Raw genomic sequence first — 21,948 nt, forward strand, 5'->3', positions numbered from 1 at the left:
TTGGCAGTTCTTTTAGGGAAGGTCTGCCTGGTCATGGGTGCAGCAAGTAGTACAGAAATGCTTAACATTCATTACATGGGTGCTTGTTGCTTCATACTGATTAAGTATTTTCTTTTGATGTGTGAAATAAAACAGAAAAAAAAGCAGCAAAAACCTCTAGGTACAGAGTCCAAACACCATGAAAGCAAGCAGGAATATTTGGGCTTCTCTAAAGGTTAGTAGCTGGTGCAACACCCAAGGGACATCCATCCAGCGTTTCATGGTCACCATTTCACGCTGTGTCAGAGCACAGGATTCTGCATGTGTCTGTGCATCTGGATCAGCTCTGTACTCGGTCAGATTTGGCATAGTCAGTTATATGACTCTAATGTTTCCAACAAGTAGGTGTTTGCGTAGTGGGTACAAGCCTTCGTTTTCAATCCAAAAACATTCATCAGTCTGCTCCAGAGGTCAAATCCTCAAACAGTTCGGTAATTCTAGCATCACCATCTTCATGTGATTCCAGTGCAACCTGGTTAGCAGTTTCAGGTTATGACTTTTACTTGACAGTACAGCCAGAGCTGTGGCAAACTCCTGTGAACTGTTTTGTTAAGCAAACTCTCATATCTCTAGACTTTGCTTGACAATTGCAAAATGGTTGGCCAGTTAATATTTATCCTATTGTTACTAAAATTCACAATTCAGTATGTCTTACTTCAGAGAGCGGTAGGTATGTCGGTAGTAACAAAAAGCTGTTTCTTGAGTTAGAGTCTCTGAAGCTAAATGAAAAGCAACTGTGGCTTGAGCTAAATGACCAAAAGGTGTATTTTCAAAGGCAGACAACCACTTAAAGATGCAGCTAAATTCAGTTCCTATCACCTATCTATTTGCATGGGAACTTCACTCCTAATTCACTATGGAACTTAGTGAGTCCCAGGGGACGTCTACCCACCGTAAATAAGTAAATAATGTCTGGGGAAAGGCCTGCTTGAAATCTCCCAGCTGATAACTGTTTCAGTCTAGTATCACCTGTGGATGATGTGCGGAGTGGCACAAACCAGTTCCTGTGTGGAGACTGCAACACTCTCCCCATAAGCATGCAAACAAACAAAACCCAAACAGTGGGTTCCAGAGAAAAACAACGGTAGAGCTGTACCACCAGGTGTAGGTTTTACTATGTTTAGAGATTTTTTTCTGGGTGCTCTGAATTAAGATGTCTCAAAGGGCAAGATTTGTGTCAAGCTGTCTGCAAAAAAGTGAAAGGAAGCCCAGGCCAGAATGCAAAGAAGGGAAAGATGGTTTTAATTTGTCTGCCCTGGCTCTGGATCATAATGCAAGAGAAGACCCACAGCTGGTGTCTGCCTACTTTCAATTCACAGAATCAGAGAATCATCTAGGCTGGAAGAGACCTCCAAGATCACCTAGTCCAACCTCTGACCTAACACTAACAAGTCCTCCACTAAACCATAGCACTAAGCTCTAATTTCTTGCAAGCTGTGCTGCCCTTTGTAACTCATAAAGCATCACGGCCATCTCCACGGTCTTCTGGACCATGCGTGGTGCCTGTGTGCTGCTGGGACGTGCTGGCTGGGGCTGTTAAGGTGTTCCTTCCTCCACTTTTTTTTGTTAGGTTGGTTTACATCAGCCAGCATCGCTCTCCTGAAGTACAGTAGTGTGCTCCTGAGGGGACTGCCAGGGGATGAAAAGCTCTGGATTGCCAGAGTGGCTTCAGTATAAAGTCATCTGGTGTCCTTGTCACAAAGATTTCTTATTTCTTATTGCAAAAAAAGGAGCAACTTTGGTCCGGTGTGGAGTAAGTTGCAGTGAGAAGCAAAACATCTCTGAATCCAGCAGATTAGGCTTTTTTCATCATACTATCTCAAAACATGTGTGACCTTGCTGTCAGTGGGAAGAGGGCTTGGCCCTAGCATCCCAGGTGCAAAGTGACCCCATGCAGCTAAACATGGAGGAAAATACTTTTCCTCTTTGTGTTCCTCTTGCTTCACCAGCCACCTTCATCTCTACGTCTGTCAGCGTAACTGCTCAGAGCCTATCAAGCACTGCGTTTGCCAGTAACGTAACCGAAGTCACAAACTGCCACCTCCCAAATGCTCCCAGCCTCTCGCTCCCCATCTTCCTGCTCAGACCTCTTTCAAGTCAGGAGGCACAAACGTATCTTTGCCCAGCAGCCCATTTGCAGTGCTCCCAGGTGTTTCCTCTCCTGCAGACTCCCCTCTCGGCAGTACCCCTGGGAGGGAGAAGGCTTTTCTCCAGTACCACTGCCCACCCACACTCTGCACGCCAGTTGGGAGAGGTGGTGCAGCACGGTTGGCTGTGTGGTTCCTGCTCTGAACAACTGGAAAAAATGACTCGCTTAATGGGATGCAGACTCATGAGCTGAATCAGCCTCAGCAGGGTTTTTGTTGTTTCAACTGTTTCTTGTATTGAAAACTCTGCTCTGTGGCCATCTGCGAAGGCTGGCTGTGTACCAGCGGTGTGGAACCCGTGCTGGTGGTTGGTGCTAACGGGGAGCAAACCCTGCTGCCTCCTGCGAGGGGAGCAGGGGTCGGCAGAGCCTCCACCCTCGCTCCGCGGCAGCTGGGTGCGGTCTAGGGGAGATGTGCTCCTCCGCTGCCCCTGCCAGCAAATGGTGTATTTCCGTGGAGAAGAGAGAGACGGCAAGAGGGTGGCAGCTGTGTCAGCCCACACGGTATGCTTTGTCTGTTATGGCTCTGCCTATCAAATATGTGCAGGATCTGCTGCCTCAAAGCATCGCTTCCAGCTACAGCCATCACCGCCCTTTATCTGATGTGAGAACTGCACCGGGGCTGTGCTCTCCACAGGCCTTCAGTAATGGGCAGCTTTTAAAGGGAGATGGCTTTTGAACATTCTCTTCCCCTACCATGAGGAAACAGCACAGAGAAACGGTGCTATAATCGTGGAGCAGCCCATGCACTTGCCTGCCCAAGTTCCCTGCTGCTTTTGCCTTGCCTTGATGTAGTGAAACTGGACGTTCACCCCACACAGGCTGCACGAGGACTTGGGGTACAGGAACAGCTGGCACAGGTTAGCAGCAGCGCAGCTGCTAAGACCCAGGCAAGGGAATCTCCTGCCTTGTTCGGCAGAGGTTCGGCTACAGCTGAAATTCTGGATTTTGCACATTGTAGTTCAAGAAAGAGGTGGGCCGTACTGGAGAAGAGCAGCAGAAGTAACAGTGGCACAGAAACGGGCAGAGTCGGCAGCAGGAGGGACCGACACAAGGCAGGAGCAGCCGGGAGCCGGGACTCTTGGCTTTCTGCTGCCGCTCCCACTACTGCAGGAAACGCGCTCTGCGGGGTTTGCACACCGCGCTGATTTCCTTAACACCTGCACAATGGGACCAGCACTTCCCTCCACGCATGAATGTCTTTATAGTGCTTGGGGGCCCCGTGGGAAAGAACACTTCAAATGTCAGGTATTAAAGCTGTAGAAGGAGGTCTGCAGAAGAAGAAATAATGGCTGGTTGCTTTTATCCCGGCAATCTGCTTGTTTCTGAAATACTGAAGTGAAATTGAGGTGGAAGGGAGCTCAGCCAAGCATTGCACTCAAACAGCAGCTTGTGTTTATGGTAGAAGACTGTAGATGGGGAGTGCGCGCACATGAAGGGTGTGTGTGTGTGCCTGTGCACGCATGTGCCTGAGCTGATGGCACTCAGAGCACACAAAGCAGATGCTCCCTGCATGTGCAGCCGCACAAGCCTTGTGGCTGAATCCTGAGAGCAAATGGGGAGCAGCCGGTGTTTTGTCTTGTGACTGTATCAGTGTGGCTGCTGGCATTTTCAGCGCGTTTAAAGCGTGGCAGAGGGGTAGTAATGTATACAGGAACCATTCAGTTTTGCTCTCTGCAGGCTCCTGCACTGAGCTCCTTGGGGCCAGGAGATTATTATTATTATTTTTTTTTCTCTTGTGTGGATCTCATGGATGGTAGAAATAAGGCCTGAAGTGGTGAATGGCTTGCCTTTAATCTCCCCAAGCCTCCTCAGCCACAGAAACTTCAGTATTTTTTAAAGGGAGATGGGATAGGAGGGATGTTCCTAGCCCTTGCACTTACAGAAGGAAGTTGAAAACATGAAAAAATATAACAAAGCTGGAAGCCAAAGAAAAACTCCTTGTTGTTCTTTAAAACTGTGACCACCTCTGGGATGGGGTGGCTACTAGTAGAAAGAGGACCCAAGGCAGGGCATGGTAATCCCTTTCTCAGGCTGAGCGCTGGTTTTGACTTCTGAGCAGTGCAAAGCTTGGTACTGGTACCGCTGTCTTTCAAAAATCACCTAAATCAGAGCATTCCACTCCCAGGCATTGTGCTTGTCTAACGAATAGCAGGGAGATGGCTGCTGGAACAGGAGCCTTCCTTAGGCTTGTCCAGCAAACCGGTAAGGTGCATCAGTCCCCTGGTAGGCTGCCCCAGGGCAGGGAGACGTGCTGGGAGGAGATGGGTGGTGCTGGGAGAGGTTGGGAAGCACAGAATGGCCCCTCTTTGTCCCATGATAGTCCCCAGCAGTTCAAATGAGCAGGAGCACGCTTGCAGGAAGGTTCGGGGGTCTCCGTGCAGTTGCCATGAGGTGAGACACATCCTGCATGATGCCTCTGCTCTCTCTACCTTTCCCTGGGCACTTGGGGTTGGCTCCAGCTCCCACCAAAGTCCCTGAAAGGTGGCCCCAGGGTGGCTGTATCGAGTCCTTCCATTCTCTTCAGGAGAGGATGCGAACTCCTCAAGTCTGAGGGAACACTGGGGTTTAAGCATTGTGCTTGTTTTTCTAAATCCCCAGTGACTCACCCTGCACCACAGCATCTTTTCCCGTTAAGGCTGTCCATAATTTCTAGCCTTGCCCGTGACCTGGCTGGAGCCAGGCTTCTCCGAGCACTGCAGGGCATCTTGGAAGGCTTCAGCGCAGCTCTGCTTCTGCTCAGATCTGATCTGTGGAGGAGCTGAGAGCTCTCTGTGCAGCTTGCTCATTGAAATGCAAACCTCATCACAGTACAGCTTGTGTCTGCCAACATCCCCTTTGACAAATTGATAATCCATGATAATAGAGAATTTTATCTTCATTCTTAAACATCACCAGGCATGATTATTAGTGTCTTCCTATTGCACAATAAACAACACGGAGCCCTCAGCTTTTCTGAAAGCAAGAGGCATGCAAGTTACATCTGCACTGTGGGTGAGCCGTGCATTTGCCGCTTCTGCAATTGGCCAACAAACCCCTCCAGATTTCTGAGGCCAGACTGTTGCTGCTGGCAGCTTCTCTCTTTACTTAACGCTAGAGCAGACTCTTGGGGTGAAAAGCTGGGCCTGTTGAAATCAGTGACAAAGTCCTGCTCATTTCATTTGAGTCGGGATTTCATGTTTGATCTTTTCATTTCTGAGTGGACAGGAGAGCCTTTTTTGGAGCACAGAACACGGAGACAGTCAGCTTCTGGTCACACCGAGGGCATGCGAGCGGCTGGGTACCGCAGCGCTGCCCTGCCCTGGGCTGGGGCAGGCAGGAGCCGTGGGACTCAGCCTGTCGGTGCCCCTGCTCGAGCACAGAGCATGCCAACCTGAATGCAGCACCCGGTTCTCACCATCAGAACTCAAACGCATCTCAACAACATACCCTGAAGAATTCTGGTTAGCGGGCAGGCCAGTAACTGCTTTCTATTTCAGTCTCTTGGTAACTTTCATGTGACCCCCACCATCTGATGAGGCAAACAGTGCTGCTAGAATCAAATTCATAATTCTCTTTGCCAGGCATGAACTTTTCCAAATCAAGGCAGCTTTGATTTGTTCACTGGTATGTGGGTGGAATGCTGCTCTTGCATATTATAACAATACAAGGGGCCGTGTCACCTTCCCAATGGCTGCACTGGGCTGTGATACAGCAGAGATCGTCCACAACCATCTTTTAAAAATACAGTGGCTGTTGCACAGTCATATAAGTACTTATGGTCAATTTTGAATCAGGAAAAGCCCTAGAAGCAGCAGTTCAAAGAGGTTTCTGACCAAATATAGAGAAAATAGCTCATATGCTTGATCTAATTGGGAGCAAAACCATATAGAACCTTCAACACCGTTGCTCATCATGATGCAATAGTGGCACGTGCGTTGCAAGGCGTAGTGAAAAGTACAGTCCTGATTCCCAGGGAATATGCTGTACTGCCCACTGGCCTCTCCTGCTTCTGTGAACAGAGCAAACTCATAGGGCCAGCTGCTCCGGAGGGCAAAGACCCTGCGCCTCACTTGTAACACTGTGGCAGAATTGGCTTTCCTTTCACAGTTCCTGAAACCTGCCTTGATTTGCTTTCACTGTCTAAACAGCAGTTACACAATCCTTTATCTCATCTGCTATTTTCTGCTGAAGACCTCAACTGTACCCATTTTTCATTTTTTTGGGGGAGGGAGGTGCATTTTTTTGGGTCTGGTTTGTTGGTTTTTTGTTGTTGTTGGCGGTGTTGGTGCTTTGTTGTTGTTTTTTTTTTTCCTCTTAAGGATCCCTTTATTTCCTAGACACTCTGATGTGCCTGGCCCCTTGTTCTTAGGACAACACCTTGATCACAGAGCGCCTTGGAGATAAGTCTGGTTGTGTTGTTTCAAGTTACTTCCTCTTTCTCTTCTTATGGTAAACATTGGTAGAGCTCCACTGAAACACTGGCTGAACCTCTAGCCCAGTACGTGCTTTTGCTTTTGGAGAAATCCTAAAATGTCTTTTCCTGTGCTCCTGAAGTGCCAACAGTAAAATCCCGGATAAGGTAACAGGAATTCAGCTGTGACCATGCTGGTAGCAATGTGGGGTGTTCTCGTTTTGCCCTGCCTGCCGCCCCAGTGCCTACATGCCTACACTGAGCCTCGCTACAGCTGACGTGAGCTTGAGTCATTGCTCAGATCCGCTTCTGGCACAGCCTGTGTCAGCCTTAATCAAATAAAGAAAAAAGGAGTAGGGGACAGAGGCTGACTTCTCTGCAGCCAAGACATTACCAGTCTCTAGATTAGAGGCAGGCATTTTGTGAAGTGCGGGTGGGGGCTGTGCTCTGCTGTGGGGCTGGTGCTGCTCCAGGGGGGCTGCAGTGAGGGGAGGGGAAGGTGGGCTGCCCGTGTGTTTGTGCACGCGCACGTGCCTGCCAGCAGCCCAGGCTCTGCCAGTTACTGTTACCCTGCTCCCTTTGCTTTCCCCTCTGCTGTCACAAAGGTGACCCCTTCCTTCCTCTTTTATACCAGGGAAGGTGTGCAAGGTGGTCTGCTCCACACAGCCCATGGTGCATGCAGATGTCTGTGTGCAGGTGCTTCCCCTTAGTTTCCCATTCCAGCATGGCTTTGGGGTTGAACTCCAGCTCTGGCAAGGGGTCTGTCACTGCTGCCTTTGTTTTGGTAAATCAGACAGCACAGCTTGAGCCTTCAGTTTTCTTTCCCCGCCTGTTTCCCCTCTCTTCCTTTCTGCTGTCATATGGTGCTCGCAGGGCTCTGCTCACCCTGGTCAGACACTTGCTTCCCATTCAGTGTGTTCTCTTGCTTGCCTTCTGTTTTCATAGCAATAACAAAAAGCCAAGAATTGCCATCGCTCCCCCTCCTGCCCTCATCCCTTCTCCACACCCCGGGCACTGTGCAGATAAGGGGTAATGTCCATAAGCCTCCCTGAACAGCCTCGGTGAGGTGCTCCTGCCTGAACATCTGCTGGGAGCCGCAGAAGATGTGTGCCCTCCTCCTCCCCGCCTGCCTGGCCACGTGCTGGGTCACCGTGCCACATAGCAGTGGAGATGCATGGCTTGGGCCTGAAGTTCAAACCTCACCGTCACTGCTGCCTGAACAGTGCCAGCCCGCTGCATGAGGGAGACGAGGCTGCAGTTGCTGTTGGGCAAGCAATGAAAGTATGGGCTGGGGAAGCATGAAGAGGGAAATTACTCATAAAATCACAGGCACAATTACAGCAATTGTTCTGGAGATCAGTAGTGGGAACAGGCTGATGCGGTGTGGGGGCATCCATGAAGCAGAGAGGGGGCATGGCAGGCTTTGCTCCTACTGCCTGCTTCTCATCTCTGGAGAGAAAGAGGTCTGGAGAGAGATGCTGTGGGCATGGGGCTTCTCCCCGAGCTGAGAGGTCACCACAAGGGAGCTACAGTGTTGCTGCCCTACGGAATGTGTTTTATGTTTCCTACTTCTTATTTTTCTGTCATCAACATAAACGATGCCCCTGCAGTCATGCTGCAGTTTGGGCAGGTAGCAGGAGGGTTCCCAGCCAGGCCAGGCTTCTGAGCCCCCAGGTCTTTTTGTCATAGGCCTTGTCTGTTCACCCCCATTTAGCTATGGCCAGGGGAATTGAACCTGAGTTGGCAGAAATCCAGATGAGCTCAGCCAGTGAAACCTGTGGCTTTGTGTGCCTCCAACTGGGAATTTGCCCAGGCACTGTCTTGGCGGTCAGGGGCAGGCTCCTGATACAGATAAGACTTTGGCTATGAATCAAAATGCAGGAAAAGAGTGAATTATATGCAAAATGGTCGATAGCTCCTCCATAGTACAGCGTGTTCAGCAAGGGGATTGGCAAGCTTTGGTCTTGCGTCCCCAGCCCCTGCTCCGGGCAGAAAGCAGGCTGGTTCCTGCTGGGCCGGGCAGGCAGGGGGGCTCTGCTGCGCTCCTCGGGCCCAGGAACTCCTGAGCCTGGCCTCAGGGTGCTGCGGTGCAGGGGAAACACGGGAGCAGCTGCAGACCTCCGTAGGCCACAAGCAATGAAAACAGAGAATCAGGCTGCTCAGGCTCTGCTCTGGGGCCCAGGGCAGCAGCTTGCAAGCAGTCATGCAGAAAGTGGCCCTCAGGTTGGGCCGCGGCCTGGGCTGGAGCCCTGTGCTGTGCTCAGGGCCTGTGTCAGGGTTCTGGTGACATGAGAATAAAACTCGAGATCCTGCTGCACTGCTAGGCACAGGCAGAGAAAGACCTGGGAACAAGCTCAGCAGAAGGCCTCATTTTGAGGCCATGGATTTTTTTCTTGGCAAAGCTGATGCTGGAAGCTGTGATACACCAGCCCTCATCCCCCTGTGGCCCAATGCTGTTCACACGAACTCATCTGGTCTGTGGCTGAAAACACAGTGTTTTTGTGCTCTTAGTGGTGCTTACAAGGCCCTGGTGTCCATAGCAATATGTGTCTGCCAGGTGAGAAACCCAAGCAGTAAATTCCCCATGTTGGATCACAGGAAAATCTCAGGTTTCTTTTTTGTGGGAATCACAGAGAAGTGCACTTGCTGCCCTTTCATCTTTCACAACGACCTGTGCTGAACTGCTATCGTTCAGGAGGAGCAGGGCTGGACAGGACTCGCCAGAGATGGTTTCTGCTCTCCTGCTCAGCCAGAGGCATTTTGAGCAACCCTGGGCGCTCCCAGCCCCAGCACGCTGCGCACATGTGCTGGGGCCAAGCCGTGGCAGAGCCCTGCTGCCAGCCACGTCCTGGCCAGGCAATCCCTCTGAGTGGCAGCGGGGTGGAAATGTCAAACCCAGCCACTGCACCAGCACTGAAGCAACCAAATGCTTCATCTGGAGCTGGGGCTGATGCCAACATTTGCCAGAGTGGTGCTAGGCACAGCTTCAGCTGCAAGTGGGAGCTCCCGTTGCAGTGAAATATGTGCATTCATGCATGTCTGTGTGTGCACTTGCATGCCCAAGACATCAAATTGGATAATTTATATTTGGCTTACCACTTATTTTTATGCATTTAAACATTGCCAGCTGTGTTAATTATAACTGCATCACACTGAATGCTTCTGTTCTCTCTATGACTTATTTCTCCCAGTGGTTGTTCTGTCTACTTCATGAGTGACACAATGCAGTTTCTTTCACACAAGCAGTCTGAAGCAGGAAATTGTACCGTAGAATATACATTTTTTAGCATTTCTTAATTTGGACTGGCAGGATCCTCAGTTTGTTAAAGCAGAAAGAGAACTCATAGCTGGAATCAGCTAGCTACAGGGGCTGAGCTGAACGGAAGAGCAGGAAAGAAAAAAAAAAAAAAAAAAAAAGTATGTTATCATCCTTGGGAGATTTAAAAAACATATGCCTCCCCTCCAGTCCTCCAGACTATTGAGCTTTATCAGTTTTTACTGCAAACTACAAATGGTTTTTGTGTAATGACAGCTCTTTAATTAGAACTTGGAAGCAATAGCATCTGCTGATTATAGCATGGTCCAGCATGTTCATATTCCTCAGTTTTATTTCCAGCTCTGCAACTAAATTGCTGCATGCCTCAAGGCAAGTGACTTCACCTCTTAGAGTCATTACTTCCATGGATGGGATTAAAACCTCTGTTGGAGATCCCTGGACAGAATCTGCTATAATGGCACAGTCTTAGGTTATTTTTACATGGTGTACGTGTTTGGGAACCCATATATCAATGCAGCTGATGGGGGTCTGGGATTTGCCTTGTCCATGTATACCCCTGTGAGATATTCCATATTTGAACAATGGAAATTTTATAGGCTTTAATTAACTGTCTGGGCAAGAAACAACAGCTTCACAGTAATGAGTCCTCACTTGCTTGGAATGCCATTTAATACATGATCTCTCCTCACCAGAGAGATATTAAGATCTGTCAATCCAGAGTCTATTGCTAGAGTGACAAAAATAGGGGAAAAGCCCTCTCAGTCTGAAAGCAGTGCTGAGTTCTGTTTGTAAAACGATTTGTTTCCCCAGGGGGATATTATATACTAATGATTATGGAAAAAAATGAAGCAGTGCAGTTCAGAAAAAGACGTCGCAACTAATTCTGCTGTCTGCAATCTCTCCCCTCACCTCAGTTGTAAGATGCAGGAAGATGACAGTGGTTGCTGTGATACCACTGCTTAAATCCTTCATTTTGAGATTGCCAGTCTGAACACGAGGAGTAGAATATTTATCCTTACAGCCAAAGACAGCAGAGTTTTGTGCAGTCTCTGAAAAAGACGCTGCAGTCCTTGTCATTAGGGATTTCAAATGAAGGCACAGAAAGATTTTTTTCTTTTTAAGTAGTTCCAGCCATTAGATCAAACTGGGGCAAAGTCAGAAGGTAAGTACCCAAGGAAAGGGAGGTCAGAGCAGTACTGAGAAATGGCAGAAAGGAGAGTAAATTAGTGTTACGTATGCTTATGGACAAGTGGTAGAGTGAATTGCAACAAGCAAGTTTTCATTTTCTTTCTCTTCTTGCTTTAAGAATGTTCCCCAAATCTGTGAGTACAGCACAGCAGAATGCCTGCAGATATTTTGCAATGCTGCAAAAGCTGACCTTAAAAGACACCAGAAATCTCACTGGGAGCTTTATCCGTTTGCAGTGGAAACATTAGGTCTTTAATAGTAAGAATGTTTCAATAACTTTCTGGGATTTTTTCCACTTTGGCACAGCTGTTCCCTGACAGATTGCAAAAGAGAGGAATTCAGTAGTAACAGCTTGATCCAGCAGGATGCTAAAGCCTCTCTGTCCACAGCCGCCTGCCCTCAGCCCCTACCGACACAGAGGATGCTGAGGGCGCTCGGTGTCTCGCAGGATTACTCAGCTTTTTGCAGTCTGGAGCCTTTCTTACCCACTTGGCCGTGCAAGTGACTCCTCCATTTCTGTTTCTGTGGAAATGAGCCAAAAACCGTGCCATTCTCTGAGGGGACTCATTAGCCTTTCTGTCTAGGAAAGGGCTCATTGTTGTCATGTGAAAGCCAAAGAGCAATGATGCTCCTTGAAAATTTATGTCTGTATTTTTCCCGCATAGACAAGCAGCAGCATCTAGATGCTAGATTTAGTAACAGCAGCACCATAACTGAATTGTTTATCACGGTGTATTAAGGTTATGTAGAGGAAATGCCAAGGGAAACAGCTTCCCCTCATCTAAAATTAAGCGTATGCTCCAAATGGGTGTTTATTCTAATAGAGTTTAACCATTTGCGAAGGGGTGCTTTTTAAATCAATTAAACAGAAAGGAAAAAGTGGTATCTTTGCTGCGGCTGGCATGATCAGCACCAGTTAAACTCTGTGTTCAGACCCAAAATTCCTACAGATGCACAAACAGTCCATGGGCTTTTTGCATGCAGTGCCAGTGGGGTCAGCAGTGGGGTTCTGGCCAGCTGCAGAGGGCCAGCAGGCCAGCAGCCTGCTCTGACCCTTACTGGTACTCACTGTCTTGTAGAGCAGTGTACTGCAGAATCCTCTCTTGTTCAAATAAAGGCAGAAAACATCTTCCCTCTTTTTACCCTTACCTTTCCTTCATTCCTTGTTGAGTTCTCTCTTGCTGGCAATGACCAGGTCCTTTTTAAAGGTAATATGGGCAAATCCCCCAGACTGGGCTGCTGATTCCTTGCCAGGTCAAAGTCAAAACAGCAGAGAAGCAAATTAAACATGAGCTGGGCAGGACACTATTTGGTTAGTTGAGGGGCAAATCCTTGCTTTGGTAAACTGCTTGCTTTAATACAGCAGTGGTGGTTTGTGTAGAAGCATGTCCCTACTTCCCACCAAGCACCACCATATGGCTGCCATACGCTGGGAAGCGCTCAGCCCCATCTGACCTGTTGCTGAGAGTTTCATCTGAGCAGGGTGGTACTTTTCAGCCACAGGACTGGTAATTTTTTTAATTGTTCCAACTTGGCTGCATGCAATCATCTGCCCTTCAAGGAGAAAATGCAAGGAAGGATGGTCATGAAGGTCATCTTAGAATTCCTCCTCTAGGTCTATTTTGAAAACTTCCTATTTGACCTGTGCTGAAATGCAGATGAGCATTTACCCAAACAGAGGCTGATTTTTCAGCCCTTCATCAACCTTTTGTCATTAATGATAGAAATTAACATTGGGTTTCAGCTCATAGTATATAAAAATAAACATATAACAAAGCTGAATTACAGTCTGCTGTTGTATATGTGTATTTAAGCAGGTGATTATTATTATTCCCTTGAAGATTTTTAAAGCATAAAGCCATGTACAAGTAACTCCAAATATAAGCCTTGCTTTGTTTTGTTTATTTTTAATTAATAGCAAGTTTTTCCATGATGAACTGCAAAGCCTGGCATTAAGCTGCTGTTCTGGCTGAATCAGAAAATACAGCCTACCTGCCACCTGCTCCAGAGCCGTGGGGTCAGAGCAGGCTCTGAGCTGCCACCGTGCCTCTTACACCCCTTGGGAACTGCTGCCCTCGTGGCTGGGGTTTTCTGCTGCCAAGCGGTGATTTCCTGCCTCTGTGAAGCAGAGCTGTTCTCCCCCTCCCCGTACAACTATGACCTCGTGTATTTATTTTGAAAGGCTGTATGCAACAGTCTTCAGGGTTGCTCTGTATTGTAAGGAAAAATTAAAACCAAGTGAGCAGTTGCTTCTTTAAAAAAGAAACAAAAGCAAAGCAAGTGATTTTGTGTTGTGTAGTGGGGTGCACTGGCTTCTGCAACTGCTGAGGATAATGGTTACAGATTTTTATAGCATACCATGACTTACGGTTTCAATTTGTCCCTCACGTCCCTAAGGCCAGGCCTGCATTAGCAGTTTGTGATAACAAGGAAATGCTGGTAAAAGGAAAGATTTCTTTTATGCCGTTTCTGTATCATTAAAATCCCATTGCAGGTGTATAATTAAATTGACACATTTTTCCCCATGTAGGTTATTTGACTTGCTGAACTGAGAGGTGTTCTGCCAGGAAAAATACCCTTTACTAGGAATGTTTGTCATCTCCACTGCATTGAGAAAACCTGGTTTTAGAGACAAAGCAGTTATGTCAAGGGTTTTTTGTTGTTGTTTTGTTTTGTTTTAGCCTAGATTGCGTCTTCAGATCAGAGATTGGAAAGTATTTTAGAGAGCAGGTAGTTGCCAAACTGCCTGTAGTGGTCTGACTCTTGGGAACCGAAGTCCCATCAACTGCCAGTGTCATGCGTGACTGTGACTGCCTGTTCTCTGTCTCCCAGGCAGCAGCCTCTGTCTTTCTGATGAAAAATGAATTCTGTTAGAGGCAGGATATACATTCTTTCCTACAGAAATACTAGCATCAAAACTGTGGGGAAGAAAGATATATTTCACTTACAGGTACTCTCTAAGTGAGTAATGTAACTGAGGTATAAAAGCAACTCCTTCAGTAGAGAAGGTAAGTGCTCTTTTGATTCTGGTTCAGCAAACCATTTACGCAATGCTTATCTCTGCTATAGATCTGACTGGTTAAAAAATAAAAGAGAGAACTGAAGTGTAGTAGCCAATTCTCCAGTGCTGATTTAAGGCTTTTCTTCCCTCTGTGGTTTTCTTCTGTCTGTGGTTTGTAGGAAAAAAAAAAAAAAAAAAAAAAAAAAAAAAAAAAAAAAAAACAGGAGAGCAGCTTCTGGCTGCTGTGGCAGCACTGAACTGCAGCCAAATGGTGCAAAGCACCCTTTTATCCAGGAAAGAGAACAGCAGACCCAACACACAAGAGGGAAAAAGTAATTCCCAAATTTTCCAAGGCTTCCAATGGTGTTTGCCAAGCAAGGTTTAGAAACAGACCCTGCCAGCCACGTTCAGGCTGCTGTGTTTTTGCAGCTGATGTGACCGGCTTGGGGACAACATTGCAAGGGGCTGGGAGTGCTATTCCTGACTCCCCACGTTGGGTCCAAGTGCCACTGTGTCCTACGTTTTTGGCATTGCTGAGCTTACAGCAGATAAGGAGAACAGGCTGCTAAAAAGAGTAACACAATAGGTGCCCAGCTTGGATTACCGCATTTCCAGGAGGAGGCACAAAGTGGTGGCTGAGCACAGGCAGACCACAAGGTGCTTGACCCAGAGCCCCCACCGAAGAGGGGAAAAGCAGGATCCCATCAGGCACTGCATGGATGATGGAAACGTTTAGGGTTCTTATTCCCACTGGGCAGCAAGCAGATGTGGTAATTAAGGCAAATAACCTTATTGTCACGTACGGGGATTTATGCATATTGCTATCAGCAATTTTGACAGCTCAGAAATAGGCTGGGCTGTTAAGGCGATGGATGTTCAGGGATGCTGGGTTGTGCTAAGCAGGTTCTGCTGCTCTGAGACTTGTGACCTGCTCATTTTCTCCATGTTTCAGTTCTTCCTATGGAGCTGACAGGCTCTGGGCTGGGAGAGGCGGTGGGAGCCAGCTACTGTTTTCCTCCCCATTCTGAACCTTGATTCTTTTCCCACAGAGATTTGAATTTTGAGCAAACCTGGGATCAGATAGTTATTTTGGGTGGAGATTCTGTAAAAGCTTGCGGTTTCAGCAGAGTTTTGCTTTGAGTATTGGATGGAAGCCTACACTCCAAGCGAAATCTGGGTGCTGCCAAGGAAGCTGCAAAGGCAGAAATGTTCACACAGACTTCTGAAAGTCAAAGTTTCAGATTTATTCAGCACTAGAATACAGTCTTCTCAGTTCCCAAGGCATAATGCTGCCTCAGTGAGAGCAGCAGTGTGACCGGCCTACTTTGGAGGCAGCATGCTTCCTTCTGCTCCTCACCATTCTTCCATCCAAGCACTACTTCATGACAGTTGTACCTGAGGTGTTTCTGCATGAAAGGGTAGGAGCCTTGTTAGGATCCTGGTATTTCAGTCCCGAATTTCCCTCTGACTGTGGGAGAAGTGGATGGCAAACATGGACATCTGCATTCCAGACCCAGACCAGAGAAACATGGGAACGGTGAGCCCTGTTCAGCAGGAATGATGGTTTAGCGGTAGCATGGCCTACTGCCATCCTGTTGCTTATCTGTAGGGCCCTGCAGACTTCAGGGACTTCTCAGTTATACATGTAAAATAGAGTGGTTGAGCTTTAGGCACTTGACCTGCTTCTCTGTCTGTGGGCTTGTTGCTGGTTCCTGGCTAGTTACTGGTCCTGCTGTGTGGGTGGTACCTGGTCTCCTACAAAGCCTAGAGTTTGACAGGGCTGTATGCCGCTGTGCTCAATTTTTATTTAAATGCTAATCTGTCAGCAGGCCACAGATGTAGTTTTCTGTCCCTTCCCTCACTGGTCAAATGTCTTGGCTGCATGCTGTGTTCCCAGAGGATTTTGCTGTGTCTTGTGAAGGATGGGGATGTGGCTGTGCCCTTCATTTCATTACAAGTTCAATGTCTTTTGGAAGTGTCCATGCTGAGGTTCATGTGTAAGGAAAGAAGGGACCCAAATACACATGGTGGGCTCCTTTCCCCAAGGGGAGGCACAGCATCGGTCTCAATACTCAGTGCTCTGTTATAGCTCTGTCCTGTAAAGGGTTAAATGAAGAACCAAATATTAATACTACAGAATGGTGGGGGAGCCTGCTGATATGAGATCCAAATTTGTGGCATCTTTTTAGTTGTCACTGTGAGTATCCTCCATCCCTAAAGCCCTCCCCCCAAGTACGCAAATGAAGCACCTAGAAGAAAAGAGCTCTGTAACTTCCCAAGATGAGGACAGAGACACTGCTCCGTTTGTCCTCGTCTAGCATGCTCTCCATGCTGGAGCTGGAAGTCATTAGCTGGCATGTGTCCATCTAGTTTGGACTCTGATCTAAGCTTATTATGGCAGTTTCCTCTGTAGATCTGTACAGTGCTGATTTCACTGCTGCACTGATGAAAGAATAGCTGTTTGGCAGCTTAAACACTACCTCTCTTTGCTTCCAATACCCCCTTGTGATCCGCTCAGAAGATATGGGCTAGTAAGGCAGGACTGAGGTACTTACAGTTCCCCACCTGTGCTGTGGGAAGGAAGCGTGTGCCCGTTTCAATGGGAAGTCATCTGGGATGCAGGAAACCTGCTCCGGAACAGGCAGTGCTGGAAGGCCCTGGGAGCATATATGAGTTACATGTAACTCAGAGCATTATTAAGTATGTTTCTTGTCCCAAGGGACAACATGAGGAAATGAGCCCCATTCATCTTTGCAATCAATGAGATTTTGTGTGAGCAAGTAGGGTAGGACTCAATATGTTGACTAACCTTCTGGCAAAAGCAGGGATTTAAATGAAAAAGTTTAATGCTATACTAATTCTGCTTGTAGTGATCTTAGTAGACAGAGACAATAGGTTTTAAAAGTAGGATATCAAAAGAAAATCTGCAACTAGGTGGTCCTGGACAGATTTAATTGAAGGATATCTAAACTGTTTATTCTTTCCCAGGGGTAAGGAGAGTCATGAATAAACCAATGTGTGTTTTGATTGACAGTTAATGGCTTCATTCAGCTCTGTCCCTTATCTCACCATGAGAAATCGTTATTGAACAAAGCTCTATCCAGACTGGGTGTATAGATGTATTAAACCATTTCCATTTGAACCTGATATCCTGATCTGAAGTATTCTGTAAATATACAGGTACATTCCAGTAATGATAGCATCTGCTTCAAAAAGAAAGAAATACCACGTCATTTTGGCTATTTGTAATGATCACTAAGGGTAGCCGCATTTTCCCTGAGAATAGCTCCTGTTTCATTTTACTGCAAGAGCATTTATATAAAGGCTTTTATGGCACTTTAAGCTGCCTGATTGTCATATACAATACAACCTCTGTTGAATTCTTTCCCTTCCTTCTTTCTCTTTCCTCTGTTCCCACTCCATGTCACAGTTGTTCAAGAGCTTGAGCTCCTGGGAGAGGTTTTGCTGCCTTCACCTATCTTTAACACTGTTCAAGATTTAACACTGTTCATTTACAGGGTCAAGACTAGACAGCTAAGGTGAGGATGTCACAGGAACATTTCCATGTTTGCAGTGGCATTTCTGTTACTTTTAGACTCTGAGTATAAATAAATAAATAGTATAAATACTATCTCTTGTGTGCAACCACTTGTCTTCACAGAACATGTAGGACTGTTTAAAGATGGTTGCATCTGTGCTAGGTGGTGACAGCTTCCTCCTAGCTGTGACCTTAAGGCTTAAATGTCTCCCTATCCAAGTTGCTGAGATGACTTTTGCTGGGCCAAGGGTGTGCTGTGAGGGAGGCTGAGCAGGTAGAGCAGGTAGAGCAGGGAGATGGGTTTCTCAAGCGATATCTAAGCCTACTTTAGCATCTCTGTTGAAAGTATGACAGCTGCCAGTGCTGAAGACCAAATAACAAGAGCCAGCCACAAGCTCTGGAAGGAGATGCCAGGCAAGAGAGTATCCCGCCTAAGCTCCTCTCACAACTCCTTCATGCTGAGCTGACAAAAGGCTGTGGATTTGCTGAGCGGCCTGCACCGGGCAGGCAGGGCAGGAGGCAGTGCCGAGGCCTAGATGCCAAACCGACAGCATTGTCAGCAGAGCTGGTGGGAGATCCAGGCTGAGGCATCTGGCCTGCCAGTAGCACCTCTCTTAGAGGCGCTATTTGGACACCAAGACTACAGAAGCCATGTGGCTTCTCCTTCAAATTTCTTCTGCTGAGTCTTGCAGACTGACAGTGGCCACTTCTCACTGAGCATGCAAATGGGAAGCCCCAAACCTGAGTCTGGATTCTAGAAGCACGGGGCAGATTAGGGCCTTCTGTTACCTTGTGCCCAGCAGAGCTTGGCCAGGACATGGGGTGTACTTTGTTCCCCATATCCCTCAGGAGCTGCCCCATGCTGCTGGGAGCCAAAGCACCCAAAAGAAGCCAAGGCACAAAGGGGAGAAAGGGACCGGCCTGTGCCAGCTTGGCCAGCCCTGGTGACAGCTCAGGGCCTCCAGGGAGCTGTGGGCTCTGGGCTGTGAGAGCTTGTTCCTGTAAATTGACCTAATCTCTCCTTGACTGTTCCGGCTGTGCTGTGACTAATGTGTGCAGGTTGCAGTTAGAGGGCTGACATCTGAGTAAGAGTCGTTTTTTGTTTGTTTGTTTGTTTTGGCTTTTTTTCTTTCTCCCAGTGAGGCACTGTCAAGTCTGGGCCAGCTACTAGGGATGTAGCAGCCTTTCTGCAGGAGGCCACACAGTCTACTTGCACTGACAGAGAAGGGGAGGTTTTTGTTTTGTTTTGTTTTTAATGAAAACCATTATTTTTTCTCTCTCTCTGTCTTTTCTGGGTTAGTGCTCTTTGTCAGGACATTAAACTGGTTTATTTTTTCCTTACCATCCCTTTCCACAATACACTCTTCTATAGTTATCTCTTAACAACTTCTCTTACTTGAGTGAAGCATCCTGATTACAAAAAAGCTCTGGGATGCTGGTTGAGGCTTGGCAAAGCCATGAAGCCCCCTGACACTGGCAACTGTTCAGGACGATCCCACCACGCATAAACCTCCTGCAGAGAAGAGGCAGGAAGGGAGATCTGGAGCTCGACTTGGTTTGTACCCTAAGAGCAGGGTCCTGAGTAAGGCTGCCCTTTCTGGTCTTGCTAACCAGGGTGAGCAGTGTGGTGTGGGCCTGTCAGCACAGCCCCGCTGCATATTATGACACGCGGAGGGAGAGAGAATTGCGGGTGTGGAGAACTGTGGGTGTAGAGAAACTATTCAGTGGAGGGGTGAGGTTGAAAGAAGAGGATAGGGAAGAGCCAGAGGCATAGGTGTTAATTAGGATACCGGTGAGGGCACTCCTGCTGCTGTCGCATCGTGTATGACCTTCTTCTGGGTGAACCCTCTCTGCTGGGACTTTTGAAGTGAGGAAGGGTCTTCCAGAGCATCTCATCCTCTGACTCACTCAGGAACTTACCACAGGGTCCTGCAGCTCCACGGAATGACAGCCCTGGTGTCTCCAGTGTCACAGTTCCTGTACACCGTCAATGGGTATGAGTTTGTGCCATGTATAGACGCTAGCACAACCAAATGTATAATGGCATTCAGGTATGTGCTGTCCATGTCACTCAATGATCTACCCAAAAAAAAAGAGAATTCAGAATTAAAACTGGGCTGTGTTGTTCCTCTCCTGTTTCTCATCCATTCCTTGCCTATAGCAACAGAGGCCATAAGTAATTTATGCTTCCAGAGTGGAAATGCTGACAGAAGACCTGGTAGAGTAAGTATCTTCAGATGAGGAAGAGGTGGTCCTTATGTTCTCTGTACCCTTTCCCTGTATATAAGGCCTGGTAGCAATGAGGAAAAAATTAAATTTACATTTTCCCATCTGCTTCTTTAAATGTAGGTGCTACATAATTCAATATAGAACATCAAGGAGTTGTGCTGAAAAGGAGCTGGTCCACAGCAAGGTCACTCATGGGTCAGGAAGCAGCAAAACACAGTCTGTGCCACCCTGGGCAAAGAAGGAGGTTAATGTTTCATGGTATCATCAGCTGAGCAGAGTAGCTCTGTCAGTGTTTTGCTTGGTAGAAGTTATTTATTGACAAAGTGGAGTTCCATACCATCCAAAGGAAAATTCCTTAGGAAACTGTTGGGATTTCTTCCAAGTTAAGAAGAGCTATTTGGATCAGGAATTGAAAACTGACCCAGAGATGCACACTGCCATCAATCAGTTGTATTTAGGGAAGGAAAGATTAAAAAACTCTGAGGCAGAGCCAAGCACTTAAAAGGCAAAAGTCTTTGAATTGATTCAAATGGTAAAAATGACAAGCCTTGTGATTTTATGTACCGATTGCAGAGAAATGGTAAATATGAATAGGCCAAATACCAAGATCCTTGTTACAGAAAAGAGCCACTTGAGAGTACCTAAGGTCTGGCCTTTCATCAGGGCGATACAATTATTGAAGAAGCTCTCATTTCAGTCCTCTGTCATAGCTTTGTGCTCAGCATCCTCAGCAGCCTTTTTTTTCTCATATGTCAGCTTTCTTTTTGTTCCTGTGCCAAAAAAAAAAAAAAAAAAAAAAAAAAAAGACGAAACTACCTGCTCTATTTTTAATCCTATTTGTCTGTAGATAAGCTGCATGTTAGATGATTCATAGATCTTTATCACTTCATAAAGTTTGGACTATAAAAAGCCTACCCCTCTTTTTTGACTGGTAAACAACCATGTAAGCCTTGCTGCTGTTACTCAAAATGTAAGCACATACAGCACTTCTGAGATCATTTGTATGTTCCCTAATAATTAGGTTCCCATTGCAGACCCTGTGGCCTTTGCAGAGCCAGAGCAGAATATGTCCACTTGTGTGGCCTTCAGGAAGCATGACTGCCTGTTTTCATCCAGAAAGAGTAAGCCATGGAGCCCATCTGGTTAAGAAGTTGGGCATGGGTGCACACTGCCAGTGGCTGGGCCCAGCAGTCTGCATCTGATGGTCGTAACTTTAAAACCTAGTACTGCTAATTAATATGGAATTTGCATGTGACAAAGGTTGGTGCCAGCAGGGCTCTTCACACTGATCCATCTGTTCTTAGGACAAGTGTGGTGGCCAGCCTTGCAGTGAGCTCTTCTATGTCTGTGAGTTGCTCAGTGGCTGTGGTAGGGCCCTGTTTGGTTGTAAGAGGAATGAAAGAGGGGTACGATGTCTCCTTGGTTAGGAGTTACGCTACTTCTCTTGAAATGAAATGCCAATGGAGCTAATTGCCACTGACTGCTCTTTGAATTATCTTCTTTAGTTGGTATGTCTTCTCCAAGGTGAGTGAAGTCGAGCCCAGATCCACAGGAGAGGAATTTCAGTGAAAAAGTGCATCAAGGGTATTTGAGAAATTAGTGCTAGTTTCTTTGGGCAGGATTTCGTTATTAACATTGTGTTTTAGAAACAAAATAATTGTGTGAATTTGCTTTTTTTTTTTTTTTCTTTCTTTGTATGTAACCAAGAGCATAGGCTAGAATGGAGTGGAATTTGAGTAGACATTGGACAAAGCCTGAAAAAGCCTTGTCTTCAAAGGTACTTACTTGTCGACAGAAGCTGGAGCCTCTTTTGAACTAAAACTGTGGAACTGGATTAAACTGGCAACTTCTTTGTGGCTCTAAGAACAGCGAATCCGAGCCTGGACTTCTGGGGCTCCTCAACCTTTGTACATGAATCTCATTGCGACCTAGCCCGGCTGTAAGGTGGTGGTTGCCCTTAAAGACAGTGTACAAGCTGTTCCAATGTAGTATTTTACAGTACCTATTAAATCCATCAGCTGACCCAATCTGTACCTGAAAATGTTAATCTTCTATCACACATTCACCTCCAATTAACAATTCAGTGGTTGCAAAGACTGTTTAACCTTTGTCCACAATTTTTCTTCCAAATTAAAAT

This window comes from Oxyura jamaicensis, chromosome 10, assembly GCF_011077185.1.
Source record: "Oxyura jamaicensis isolate SHBP4307 breed ruddy duck chromosome 10, BPBGC_Ojam_1.0, whole genome shotgun sequence".
Taxonomy (NCBI): Eukaryota; Metazoa; Chordata; class Aves; order Anseriformes; family Anatidae; genus Oxyura; species Oxyura jamaicensis.